At 43.3% G+C, this 13,972-nt stretch overlaps 1 pseudogene; it reads left to right on the forward strand.

Annotated features, from left to right (window-relative positions):
• Positions 1-2,514: 2,514 nt before the first annotated feature.
• LOC129405254 (U6 spliceosomal RNA) lies at positions 2,515-2,627 on the forward strand (annotated as a pseudogene).
• The last annotated feature ends 11,345 nt before the right edge of the window (positions 2,628-13,972 follow it).

Below are 13,972 nucleotides of genomic sequence, written 5' to 3' on the forward strand. Positions count from 1 at the left end.
TGGGTTGGTGGGCACCCGTCAACCTGGGGCCTGATTCTCTTCCAAGTTCTTTATTTGGTGACTCTCCTTAGAAAGGAAGCTCAATGCTGTCTTGGGTGGAAGGCGATCCACATTTGTTTGGGTCAAACAGTCTTTTAGGGGTCACTGTTCTTAAGAGATTGGAAATTATGCTGATGTATGTCTGTGTGAAACAGCATTTTTCCTACTCCTCCAAAGTGCTCCAAAGCAACAAGAAGACAAAATCGTAGAAGAAACTTGACTTCTAACGACACTAGCAAGCAGGTTCAATCCCCAGTCTCTCATTTATGTGAAAGGGCTGCTCAAGGTAGCCGAGATCAAGCAGGCGGTCTAAGAAGGAAGAGGAGGCAAAAAGTGGAACAGGGAAACCCTAGCAGTGAGAGGCTCTTTGCTGAGATCTCTCAAAAAGTTTTCCAGAAGAGGTGATTTGGGTGATTGGATGCTAAGTCGAAATGACTGGTGTTCTCATTAGCAGGGGCTGGTGTGGACAGAGGGACAGACATGCACACGTGTTCTACTGTATGTAGATACGTAGGAGGAGAGCAGCATGTGACCAGGGTGGTGCATGGACAAATTTAAGCATGGCTGACAAACACAGAGGCTAGAGGAGACCAGGAAGGGGTCTGTCCCCGAGCCATGGAAGGGAGCTTGGCCTGCCCACAGCTAAATCCCAGACTCTGGTTCCCAGATTAAGGAGATAACACCCTGATGTTGTTTTAAGCTGCCCTTTTGTGGCACTTTGTTAGGCAGGAAACTAGCATAGGTGGCAAGGCCTTCATGCTGGGATTGCTATGTTAAACCAGTGAGAGTGAGATTCAGGATAAATGGGTCAGTAACAGGAGCTGGGGCGAGAGCTCAATGGGCTAGAGCACATGAAGTCCCAAGCTCCAGCGGGCGCTGCAGACCCCCTTCAGCAATGCCGGCTATAACCCTGGCTATAACCCTGGCGGCCCTTGTGCACTGCCAGGTTTGACCCTGGGGGCCTGAGGAGCAACACTGCACTGCTGGGTTGGGTGAAACCCTCAGGCCAGCAGTGCTGGGTATCACCAGGCGTCACCTCAGAGCCTTCAAGCACCGCTGGGGAGGCACCCGCTGCCTACAAAATCAATAACTTAGACAAAGAAGAGAACTTTCGAGCAATGTAATCTAAGTTTTGATCTACACAAAATAATAATACCCAGGTAGTTATGTAACCTAAAAAAATAGAAGGTTCTGAACCAGGTACCAAATAAAGGAACAGTCACAAGCAAAACAGCAAAACATAGGAGGTGCAAGGAGAAAGAGAAACACTCGCAGTGGAGTTTACTTCTTTTTCTGTTTGACAGATTAAGTGGGTAATAGGCAAATATGAATCAATAAGACCTAAATAATGTAATTAACAAGGGATGTCATCTCCATGATAGAGGCAGAGAGAATTGCCCTGCCAGGATTTTCCTGTGAGATTCCATGGAACATTTCCAAAAAAATTGGCTATCAGGCTACAAATTAAATCTCAATAAATTACTCCCCCAAATAAAAATAGCACAGTTATTCTCTTCTGCCTATGTGCTGTCAAAGCAAGTACCAGTCATCATTTTTAGATCATAATTCAGGAAGGTAGGAAATAACAGCTAAATCAGAAAACAAAAAGTCCCTAACGATGGTGGCAGAGGGGCCTTGGGCACAGGCCAGAAAGGTCACAGGACAATTACAGGGTCCCGGGGCTCCTACTTGTACATGTGACACCCAGGTCATGCAGCTATGAAGTAGGAAAAAGAATTGCAGGATAAATCCATGGAGAAGGATAAGGCAGTAAAATCACTCAAAAGAAAAACGGAACGAATTACAAAGCAGAAAAACAGATTTTTTAAAGTTAAAAAAAAACTTTTAAAAGAACAGTAAAATAGGTAAATTACAACCCTAATTTGAAAAAAAGCTTAAGGCAAACTGCTTAGAATAAGAAATAATGAGGAATTTAGACAGAAAAAGTATTTTGCAAGTCTATAAAAGTAAATTTAAAAACCAGAATGACTGATATTTTCTAAGAAAATGTAACAAAATTATTTCAGATGTAAGACATTCTTCCCCCCACCACCACACTTTGTTTAAACACTATGGTTTATAAAGTTGTTCATGAAGATTTGTTACAGGCATTCAGTATTCCAACCCCAATCCCTCCACCACTGTCATCTTCTCTCCCTATTATCTCTATTTTACCAACCACCCCTTAAGCCTGCCTCTGTAGCAGACCCACAATAATTTATTTTATATTGCTTGTTACCACTAAGTGGCTAATGGACTGATAAAAGAAAATTTGTGAAAAAATTAAAGCATTCTAATTGTACTGGTATCTGTGGAAAAAAAATGGAAGAAGTTGATAAAAAGCTGCATCCCAAAGTATACTGGGCCAAATAGTTCCATAAAATATTTTTTCTTGCCTTTAAGAACAATAACTCTAATATTATTCTGATCTAGAAATGAAAAGGAAAGAAATACCAGATTTTAAAAGTGAATGTAGTGCTTGCTTCGGCAGCACATATACTAAAAAAAAAATTGGAATGATACAGAGAAGATTAGCATGGCCCCTGCGCAAGGATGACACTCAAATTCGTGAAGTGTTCCATATTAAAAAAAAAAAGTGAATGTAAAGGCCGGAGAGGGAGCTCACAGGACTAGTACATGCTTTGCATGTGAGAAACCTGGGTTTGATCCCTAGTGCTGCATGGTCCCCCGAGTACTGTTGGGAGTAGCTTTTAAGCATGCTGTAAATGCAAAACATAAAATAAATTAAGCAATATATTGGCACTTAATCACAGTGAAGATTTAGCAAAAAAGAAATATAAAATTAATTTCACCTATGATATCAACTTTATTATTCTAAGTAAAATATTAGCAAACAGAATTCACACCTGTCACATATGACATATCTATAATTAATAATTATACTCCATATTGTGACTACATAATGATTTTTATACAAGTAGAATTTACTGTAGGGAGATGAGGGTGGTTTCATGTTTAACAATCAATAAAATGATTCATCATATATAAGTATTCATAAAAGAAAATAAATAATTCTTTTTTTTTTTTTTCTTTTTTTTTTTTTTATTGTGGAAAGTTACAAAGTTACAAAATTTCCAGGTTTAAATCTCAGTTATACAATGCTCGAATACCCATCCCTTCACCAGTGCTCATATTCCACCACCAAGAATCCCAGTATAGCTCCACCCCGCCCCCTCATACCCCAAACACCCCCATGCCCCTAGCCCCCCCACCCTAAGCCCCCCCCCCGCCTGTGTAACTAATAAATTTCACTTTACTTTCACTTTGATTGCATACAATATTTCAACAAAACTCACTATTATTGTTTGGAGAGTCTCTCCCCTAAAGTCAGACCTGCTGAAAAGGAAGCATTAGGTAATTTGTTTTCCATTGCTGAGGATGAAGAAGTGTGAGGTCGAGTGACCACACGTAGCGGCCTCTCAGTTTTGGGTTTCTGTAATTTAGTATTTTAGTAACTAAGTCCAGAGAGATATCTGCCAGAAGTTGCATCGTTGCCAACTTGTACTTCTCAGTTACATTATATTCCACATATGAGTGCAATCTTTCTATGTCTGTCTCTTTCTTTCTGACTCATTTCACTCAACATGATACTTTCCATGTTGATCCACTTGTATGCAAATTTCATGACTTCATGTTTCCTGACAGCTACATAGTATTCCATTGTGTAAATATACCAGAGTTTCTTTAGCCAATCATCTGTTTTCGGGCACTCTGGTTTTTTCCATATTGTGGCTATTGTGAACAGAGCGGCAATGAACATGGAAATGCAGATGTCATCTCTACTATACCTTTTTGCCTCTCCGGGATATATTCCCAGGAGTGGTATTGCTGGGTCAAATGGGAGCTCAATTTCTAACTTTTTGAGAATCGTCCATATTGTTTTCCAAAAGGGCTGAACCAGTCGGCATTCCCACCAGCAGTGAAGGAGAGTCCCTTTCTCCCCACATCCACGCCAACACCGGTTGCTTTTGTTTTTGGGGATGTGGGCCAGTCTCTGTGGTGTGAGATGATATCTCATTGTTGTTTTGATCTGCATTTCCCTGATGATTAGTGATGTTGAACATTTTCTCATGTGCCTCTTAGCCATTCGGATTTCTTCTTTGGAAAAGTTTCTGTTCATTTCATCAGCCCATTTTTTGATCGGGTTGGCAGTTTTCTTCTTGTGGAGTTCAACCAGTGCATTGTATATCCTTGTTATCAACCCTTTATCGGATGGGTACTGCATAAATATCCTTTCCCATTCTGTAGACTGTCTTTGTATTTTGGTCACTGTTTCTTTTGAGTTGCAGAAGCTTCTTAGTTTGAGATAGTCCCATTTATTTATCTTTGTTTTCACTAGCTTAGCCAGTGGCGTGTCAGCTTTGAAGATACCTTTGGCTTCAATGTCGTGGAGGGTTTTGCCGACCTTATCTTCAATGTACCTTAGGGATTCTGGTCTGATGTTGAGGTCTTTAATCCATTTTGATCTGATTTTTGTACATGGTGATAGATGGAGGTCTAAGCCCATTTTTTTGCATGTAGCCGTCCAGTTTTGCCAGCACAATTTGTTAAACATGCTTTCCTTGCTCCACTTCACATTTCTTGCTCCCTTATCAAAGATTAGATGATCATATATTTGGGGGTGTATGTCAGAGTATTCAACCCTGTTCCATTGGTCTGCCGCTCTGCCTTTGTTCCAGTACCATGCTGTTTTAATGACTACCGCTTTGTAGTAGAGTTGGAAGTTGGGGAGGTTGATTCCTCCCATTTTCTTAAGAAAATAAATAATTCTTAACTCAAATAAAATTTGATAAGGAGATCACTGTCACTGTATCACTGTCATCCTGTTGCTCATCAATTTGCTCAAGCAGGCACCAGTAACGTCTCCATTGTGAAACTTGTTACTGTGTTTGGCATAGCGAATATGCCACCAGTAGCTTGCCAGGCTCTGTCTTGCAGGCGAGATACTCTTGGTAGCTTGCCGGTCTTTTCGTGAGGGACAGAGGAATCGAACCTGGGTTGGCTGCATGAATGGAAAACGCCCTACCTGCTGTGCTATCACTCCAGCCCTGATAAGGAGATAGCCCAAGTAATAGAGCCTCTACCTAATATGTGTGAGGCCCTGAGTTTGATCTTCAGTACCATGTGATCCTGATCACCACCTTATGGAAAAAAATAATTTAATAAAATAGGAATATATAAGTATTTCTTTAAGAGGAAGTAAAGTCTAATGAGATACCATCTCACACCAGTGAGAATGCCATATGTCAAAAATACAGGAATCAATTTATGGTGGGGATGTGGAGGAAAAGGAACACTTATCCACTGCAGGTGGAAATGTTGTCTGGTTCAACCCCTTAGGAAAACAGTAGGAGGAGTTTTCAGTAAACTTTAAATTGAGCTTCAGTATGACCCAGCAATTTCTCTTTTGGGCATCTACCCCCAGGAGGAAAAAAACCCCATTCATTCAAAAAGACATAGGCACACCATTATTCATTGCGGCACTTAGTACAATAGCTAAGATATGAAATCAGCCTAGGTGTCCAAAGATAGATGAATGGATTATGAAGATGAGATATATATATATACACAATGAAATACGATGGAGCTACAAGGAATGATGAAACCATGCAATTTGCTGCAATCTGACTGGAACTGGAAAATATTGTGCAATGTGTTGAGCAAAGTAAGCCAGAAGAAAGACAAACACAGAATGATTTCACTTATCTGTAGTATACAGAATAACTGATTTATTTTGATGTTAATGTAGAAAAGGCAAAAGCTGTTGATACAAGTCTAGAGTTTAAATCGATTGTATATAAAAGATGCAATATTAAAATGAATAAGTACAGAAAACCCATTTATGTGAAAACTGTTATATCTGACCACAGGGTTGCTAAGTCCTTGTCTAAGAATTTATTGACCTGTTTGTTGCTTTCAGAAGTGTTTCGTGGCTCCATATGTGGTCATGTGGTTCAGAAACTGTAGGAACAATGGTCTGGGCCAATGAGTGGACATGGTGGTGGCTGTGGGAAGTGGGTGTGGCTGCTGGGGCTTTGGGAAGTAAGGAGGGTTGAGAGCAGAGCAGAAAGCTACCAACCTGACTCCAAGTAAAAAACACCATTGTTCTTAGCCTGGGCACCAGGTACCTGAAATTATCCACAGACTGGCATCTCTGCAGAGAATATTCATGAAGCAGTCGAGTTGAGCCCTTGGCCTGGCTGAAGTGGTGGGGGGTGAGGGTGGCCGCTGGAGCTTTGTCTGGGCAGGTGTTCTGCCCATCTGCCTCCCATGGGAACTCCAGAATGTTCACCTGTGGGGGCTGGTGGTTCCATAGATTTTAGCTGCTTGGCATGTAAAATAACTGATTTTTTAATATCACCTCTCATGTCCTTCATTTCTGTCATTTCTGACTAGCATTTTTTTCCATTTATATCTCATATGTTCTTGAGCTTTGTCGATGACTTATGCTATCATTTCTTTGGACTCATTGAACATCCTCATCATGGTGTCACTAAAGACAGCCACCTGTGGATTTACTGATGTTCATGTCTTCAGTGATATGTTTTTTTTCATTGAGCTTGGTGAGCTTCTACGTGTTTTCCCCATGGGTTTTCTAGAATTCTTGCTGTGCTGGGGGGTGAGTCTTTCGAGCTAACGTCCCTGGAATATGCTGAGGTTGGAGATTGCCTTCTTCTTCTCTGCCTGTCTTCACAGAATGACTGGAAGAATAGCTGTGAGTAGCATAGAATTTTTAAAGTAGATCTATTGTGTGACTGCTTACTATGGCACAGGTTGGGTGTTCGGGCTGCTGAGACCAGCATAGAAGGATGGAGCCCTGCCTCCTGTTTCAGAATAGGCTCAGTGATATCAGCCAGAGTCAAGCCCCACTCGGGAGGCAGAGCAGAAAGCAGGAGGTCAACCTATATATAAGTTAGTGGTGCATAAGATAAATATACAGAAATTATTATTTTTCATAGATTAAAGAAACAACCAGGGGCTGGAGCGATAACACAGTGGGTAGGGCATTTGCCTTGCATGCTGCTGACCTGGGTTCAAATCCCAGCATCCCGTATGGTCCCTGAGCACCGCCAGAAGTAATTCCTGAATGCAGAGCCAGGAGTAACTCCTGTGCATGGCTGGCTGTGACCCAAAAAGCAAAAAAAAAAAAAAAAAAAAAAGAAACAACCATTATAAGATATCACTGTATCACTGTCATCCCATTGCTCATCGATTTGCTCGAGCAGGCACCAGTAACGTCTCCATTGTGAGACTTGTTACTGTTTTTGGCATATCGAATATGCCACAGGTAGTTTGCCAGGCTCTGACGTGCAGGCAAGATACTCTTGGTAGCTTGCTGGGATCTCTGAGAGGGATGGAGGAATCGAATCTGGGTCGGCCGCGTGCAAGGCAAACACCCTACCCCACTGTGCTATCGCTCCAGCCCATTATAAGATATAAAGAAATAAACTAGTCTATTTATAATATCAACAAAAAGATAAAAGGCTAGTAATCAATTTTAAAAGCAATGCTCTCAGCATGTAGAACAACTGGATGAGGAAATGTGATGTAGTAAAGAGGCAGGGCCTGCCTAGATCACTCTTGAACCCAGAATATAAGGAGAAGGATGAGAAGGAAAGAAATCAGAGGTGAATGAAGATGAGAAAGGGAAGCAACGGGGGAACAGGAGTCAGGGGCCTCATGAGGTATAGCAGTAGCATGGGAGAGTAGTATAGCTATACCCAAAGCAGACTCACCAACATGAAAACAGGAGATCCAAATTACAACCACAGAACTCTAAACAGTGCCAGTCAAGGCAGCAGGTGGGGGGAGGGTTGCAGGAGGAAACCTGGGAACACTGATGGAAATTGACACGGGTGGGAAATTGACATTGGTGGTGGGTTTGGTGTTGGGATATTATATGCCTAAAACTCAACTATCAATAACTTTGTAAATCACAGTCTTTAATTAAATTTAAAATTTTAAAAAATAAATGGGGAGGAAAGTATACTTCAGTTCCAAATCCAGCATTGTATGTAATGGGATGAGGCTAAAAAATCTCCCTTTAAAGCTAGGAAGGAGAGAGGAATCCTACGCTCAGTATTATCACTTAATATTTTGCTAGAGGCAGCAATCAACAAAACTAGTTAAGAGGGAGAAATTAGAAGGATTAAAATCATAAAAGGGAAATAGAATGATAATTCTCAGATGATATGATTATATAGCTGGGCAACTTAGAGAAATACTTTGGAGTTACTGCCAACAATTAGGAAATTAGTAAGTTTAGTAGTGTATGAGATAAATATACAGAAATTATTATCTTTCATAGATTAAAGAAACAACCATTAGAAGATATAAAGAAGTAAATTAGTCTATTTATAATATCAACAAAAAAGATAAAATGTTAGTAATCAATTTTAAAAGAAATGCTCTCGGCATCTAAAAAAAAAAGACAAAGAAAAATCTTTCAATTCCTCTGAAGGACACTGTGAGCCTTGGACAAATAGGAAGTCTATATTCTTGGATGGAAAAATCTTAATATCTACTTCAATTTTGCCTAAGTGAATTTTTTCTAAGTTAACATTTAAGCGTCACATAATCCTAATTTTAAAAATAACTCTTTGGAGGCGGGGGTGGGGTGATGGCAGCTAGGGCTGGGGGGATGAGCAAGTAGACAAGGTGATTATAAAATACATATGTAAAAATAAACAAGCAAAATCCCTCTGTGATGTGTTTCTTTTTACTCAAAATTATGTTTAAAAAATTAATCCATGTTGGTACATATAGTTGTAAATCATCCATCCTAAATGCTGCCTAATACTTACCCTTTGTATGAAGACACAGTCATCGATTCATTCTCCCGTTGACAGATGTTCAGGTTGTTTACTTAGGTTGCAGAATGTTTTTAATGGTTCAAATCATCCTGTGTGTGGTGTATGTGTGTGTGTGTGTGTGTGTGTGTGTGTGTGTGTGTGTGTGTGTGTGTGTGTGTTTGTCAGAAAGACAGATAGACAGAAAACAGAGATGGGGACAGGGGATGGTGGGCCGGGCAGTTTGGGTTCCTGTACCGCCTTGGAATTTTTGAGATGATGGAAAACTTCCTTCGGTTCACAAGCCTTAGCAATTTACCTGATGCTGCCTTGGGCGAATGGAAGAAGTTTTTACCTGACCTTTCATACGAGCTTTCTCTGCCCACACTGCACACACTAGAGACTGCTTCCCTCGGCGTCAAACTCCCTGGCCCTGATCATTAGGTCCAACATCTCTATGTGCCACTGTCTCTGTGTCTGCCTCCTTCTTCGGCTTTGAAGTCCTTGTTTTACTGACTCCTGGAATTCCACTTCTTCCTTTCAGCTGGGTGAGCATTTGTAATCTTTAGGTAGCATTTCCCTTCACATTCCTCTGTGATGGCGGGTGGTCCTTTTGTGGGAGCACTTGCACTGTTTGCTGGAATCAGGGCCACTCTGAGTCCCCACAGATCCATTTCAGTTTTTCCGGGCAGTAAGTTCTTTCCCAATTCCAGCTCTGGCTCTAGACTTCATATACAGTTGGCTTTGGATACTTTCATCCGGGCCATCGAGGGACAGGGTCTGGGAAAGCACCGTGCATGGGATGTGGCCAGCCGGCTGCCCTGAAAAGTGCATGGTGGTTCAGAAACACAGACATTAGAAGGAAGCTTTTGCTGTCCTTCAGGGGAACACCAACCCTTTCAATGGTGAGACAGCTGACTGTTTCCAAACCCACAGGATTATGTTCCCCACCCTCCTATGCATGGTGCCTCCTCCCTGGCATGGAGCAAAGCACATTGTGGGCTGGGGAAATGGAGGTTGTAGGGTCAGAGGTGAATCCTTGAGCCGGGCCTACACCTGGCTGGGGAGTTGAACTCCTCTGTGGGTTTTCCCTGAAGGAAGCCAGATCTATGGGCTGAGGAAGAGCAGGGATTGTGACTGTGGAGACACTGCGGGGAGCTGGAATTTGGGGTTGAGATTCTGGCTGGTGGGAGGTGGTGGTGGGGAATTCGGAGACCCGGGTTCTTCCTATCATGAAAGATGTGCAAAACAGGTTCAAGGGGACTTATATTCACAGAGAAGAGTCTGTGGAGACTGGAAAGAATCTGTCAGGCAGAAACTCAAAAGGGTAGCTGAGGTCCCAGGGAGCAGTGGTGGGGAATGAGTGAGGCGCAAAGGCCGGGGGGGCTTGGTCAAACTCAGAGTGGTCTAGACACCCGCCTCTTCTGTGAATTGGTGGGAGGTCTCAGACCAGGTGGGGTAGGGAGAACAGGTAGGCAGTCCCCCAGGGTCTGTAGCACTGTCAGGCCATTGTTCATTGATTTGCTTGCGTGGACACCAGAAACATCTCCATTGTGAGACTTGTTGTTACTGTGTTTGGCATATCGAATACGCCACGGGTAACTTGCCAGGCTCTGCCATGCAGGTGGGATACTCTCAGTAGCTTGTCAGGCTCTCCAAGAGGGGCAGAGGAATCGAACCCCGGTTGGCCATGTGCAAGGCAAATGCCCTACCTGCTGTGCTATCGCTCCAAATGCAATTGTGGTGAGGAAGTTCTTTGCCCAGACCTGAGCCCATCAAATCCAATACATCAGTGGTTCAAACTCCAGGGCCTCCTTCCAGTGAGAAGTTATCATTCTGTAATTCTAGAGCTTTCTCTCTGAATCCAGTGGTATGTTGTGCAGTGGTGTGCAGACTAATGAGGGAAAAGCTATATGAAACATAGAAATCACTCTTAGTATTAGTGAGCCAAGTTTAGAGGTTTCATCTTGTTCTTCACACATACACTTCTTATAACCCTTGACCTTTGTCCTCTTTCCCCATTTTGACGCTTGTCTTCTCCCTCAGTCCTAAAAGATATTCTGCTCCGTGTGTTTGATGTTGAACGGAGTCCAGTTATGAATGGATAGAGGTGGGGAGAGATAACAACAGGCCTCTGACATCACTCCTGGGCTTACCTGGACCACAGGCTCCTCTCTCCCTCGGAGGAGAGTGAACAGAGGCCTTCAGGGAGGACACTTCAAGGTCATCATGAAGACCTGGGAGAAGGTTATTGAGCGCATCATGGGGAACAGACACTACTCTCCAAGGAGCCGTCAGCTACTAATAAATGCTCAGAACTGCCAGCTCTGCTCATGACCGCAGACCTCTAACCTACCCTCCCAGCCTGCCCCATGAAACCCTCAGCCCACCTGAGAATAAAGATGTGCTTTTCTGGGGTCATAGAGCTCACTAACAGATAATTAGTTCTGAATAAACTCCTTTTTGTCTCACATCAGCCCTTGTCTCTCAAGTAATTGTCCTTCAAGGGGTGAGCATCTGACTTGAGCTCTAGATCATTCTGTTTTAGTCATTCTGCGACCATTACATGGCCTTATTGTTCTTCAAGGCCCATGGAGATGTGGTGTCTGGGTCCAAGTGCAGAGAATAACTGTGCCTGGATCTTGGGACAGGGATTTCCCAAAGGGAGGGAGTCTTCCCAGCACTGTGACATAGTGGACCTCCCAGTGGCTAAGCCCTCTCATCTAGTGTCAGCCTGCCTGTGGAGGAAGAAGACAGGTTGTCCTGTCTTGTAGCCTCCCACCCACTGACTATGGTGCCATACATCCCTGTGGCCTCATGCGGGCCAGGTCATCACTCAGTGAATGTGTGGTCTCGTGGTTGATATTTACCACTACATAGGGGCTAGGAGGCAGGCGTTAGCCTCTATCCACATAGAGGGATGAATCTGTTGGTCTTTGGAGAATGTGGGACTTGAAGAAGGACAGAGAGGTATAAGGGGATGCCTTAAGCTTGGGAGAGGGAATTTTCAAGAGTGTGCTGTGGGCTCTGAGAGAAGATGCCTTTGGAAAAGAGTTACAGGGTTCTCTGAGGAAGCATTCTAGAAGCATCCTTCTACAAATAGAAAGTCATTTAAGAGAGAATCTTGAGTAATTGTTCATGGTATTATTCTTGGTTCCAGTCCCCATGCAACTGCTCTTATAGTTGTGTGGAGGAATTTGGGAATATAAGAGTATGTATGAATCACAGAACCAGGGCAGCATGGCCCCAGTTTGGGATGCCTTACAGAGTTTGGCAGAAATTAAAAAATGTCCATAAGACAGTAGCATGTCTCAGGCCTGGAATGACTAGCAGCTCTGGCTGGAAAGGATAAAGAGAGAGCCACCTCCATTTCCCCAGAAGGATTCACCAGGAGAGGATACCTATGGAGTCCTTCTGGTCTGAGTCACCAGTTTGAAGCAGTGGGAATTTGGGCAACGCCACTTGCTTTTAGGGATGTAGGGAGGCAAGAAAGTCTATGAAGTGCTAGAACATCTCAAGGAAGAGTGAAATATCTGCCATTCACTGAACAATGTTCATTCTCTGTTCTCCTAGAGTACGACCTTCTGGTAAGGTGGAAGCGGAGCTACAGCAAAGACATTGGTCTTGCAGAAGGTCTGAAGAGCCCTAAGGCATTTGGGATACTGTAGCACTGTAGCACTGTCATCCCATTGTTCATCGATTTGCTCAAGCAGGCACCAGTAACATCTCCATTGTGAGACTTGTTGTTACTGTTTTTGGCATGTCAAATATGCCACGGGTAGCTTGCCAGGCTCTGCTGTGTGGGCAGGATACTCTTGATAGCTTGCCGGGCTCTCCAAGAGGGACAGAGGAACCGAACCCGGGTCGGCCGCATGCAAGGCAAACATCTACCAGCTGTGCTATTGCTCCAGTCCATTTGGGATACAGTTCAGGCAATTTGTCAAAAATTATCCCCAGATTAACTTCCGGATTTGCCAAAGATTTGATAGTAGAGCCTCGGCTGCAGTAGGGACTCTTGCCTACCAGGGGGCAGCCAAGAGAAGCAGGAGGGAAGGGGTGGCTGGTCCTTGAACTCATCTGGGCAAAGATGAGGAAGCATGTAGTTGGCATTTGGGGCAGAATGGGCCTGAGGAGGCCATACCCCAGTGCTTTTAAGGACTTTAAGATTCTGTTTCCTGGAAGCCCCAGGGCAGACTACTCCAGGAGAATGCTGGGAAAAGACACCTGTGCTTTTTACTGGCTGTGGCCTAGTACAGAGCAGGAAGGTAGAAGCATGGGTTCCCTTGCAGCTCCTAGATTCTAAAACATCCATTTTCCCATCTAATAGATGTTGAGTCTCTAAGCTTGGAAATTTTCACAGGGCTTCTGCTTCTTTTTTTTTCCCTTTTTAAAAATGATTTAGGAGGAGCAGAGCAATAGTGCAATGGGCAGAGCCCTTGCCTTACACATGGTCAATCCAGGTTCAATCCCTGGCACCTCATGTGGTCCCCTGAGCACTGCTAGTAGTGATTCCTAAGCCCAGAGTAAGCCCTGAGCACCACCAGGCCCAAAATGTTAAAAATAAAAAATTACAAAACTAATCTAGGGTAGGGCAGTGATTGTAATTCTGATCCAGGGGCAATGCTGAGTGCCAGGGGACATTTGACGATGTCTGGGGACATATGGCCTGTCTGTGTTGCAGGGAATGGGGGTAGTGCTACTGGCTTCTGCAGGCTAAGGCTGCTGCCAAACATCCCACAATGCACAACCGCAGATTTCCATTCCTGAATGTCACCGGGGCTAAGGTTGAGAAAGCCCGATCTAGAAGGATCTTCAGAGTTTATCTTTCAAAGGCAGGTGTCATACTTCAGGCTATTTTGCTTTCAGCCTAGCCAACATCAACATTCCTGAGGTGAGAAGAACTGAATATTTTCTTAGAATTGGTGAGGAAAAAAATTTTAGAGACTAAAATGCACTTAACTCTCAGATTCTCCAACATGAGGAAAAACAAAATGTGAATTAAAATTTCAATCTATTATTCTGCCACACCTTCCACCTGCCAAGCTTTGAGGTGCCTAAGGACTCCCAACTCGACAATTTTACTTTTCTTTCTTTCACTTTTGGCTTCCTGCATCTGTGTGGGG

Source organism: Sorex araneus, chromosome 5 (assembly GCF_027595985.1).
Source record: "Sorex araneus isolate mSorAra2 chromosome 5, mSorAra2.pri, whole genome shotgun sequence".
Taxonomy (NCBI): domain Eukaryota; kingdom Metazoa; phylum Chordata; class Mammalia; order Eulipotyphla; family Soricidae; genus Sorex; species Sorex araneus.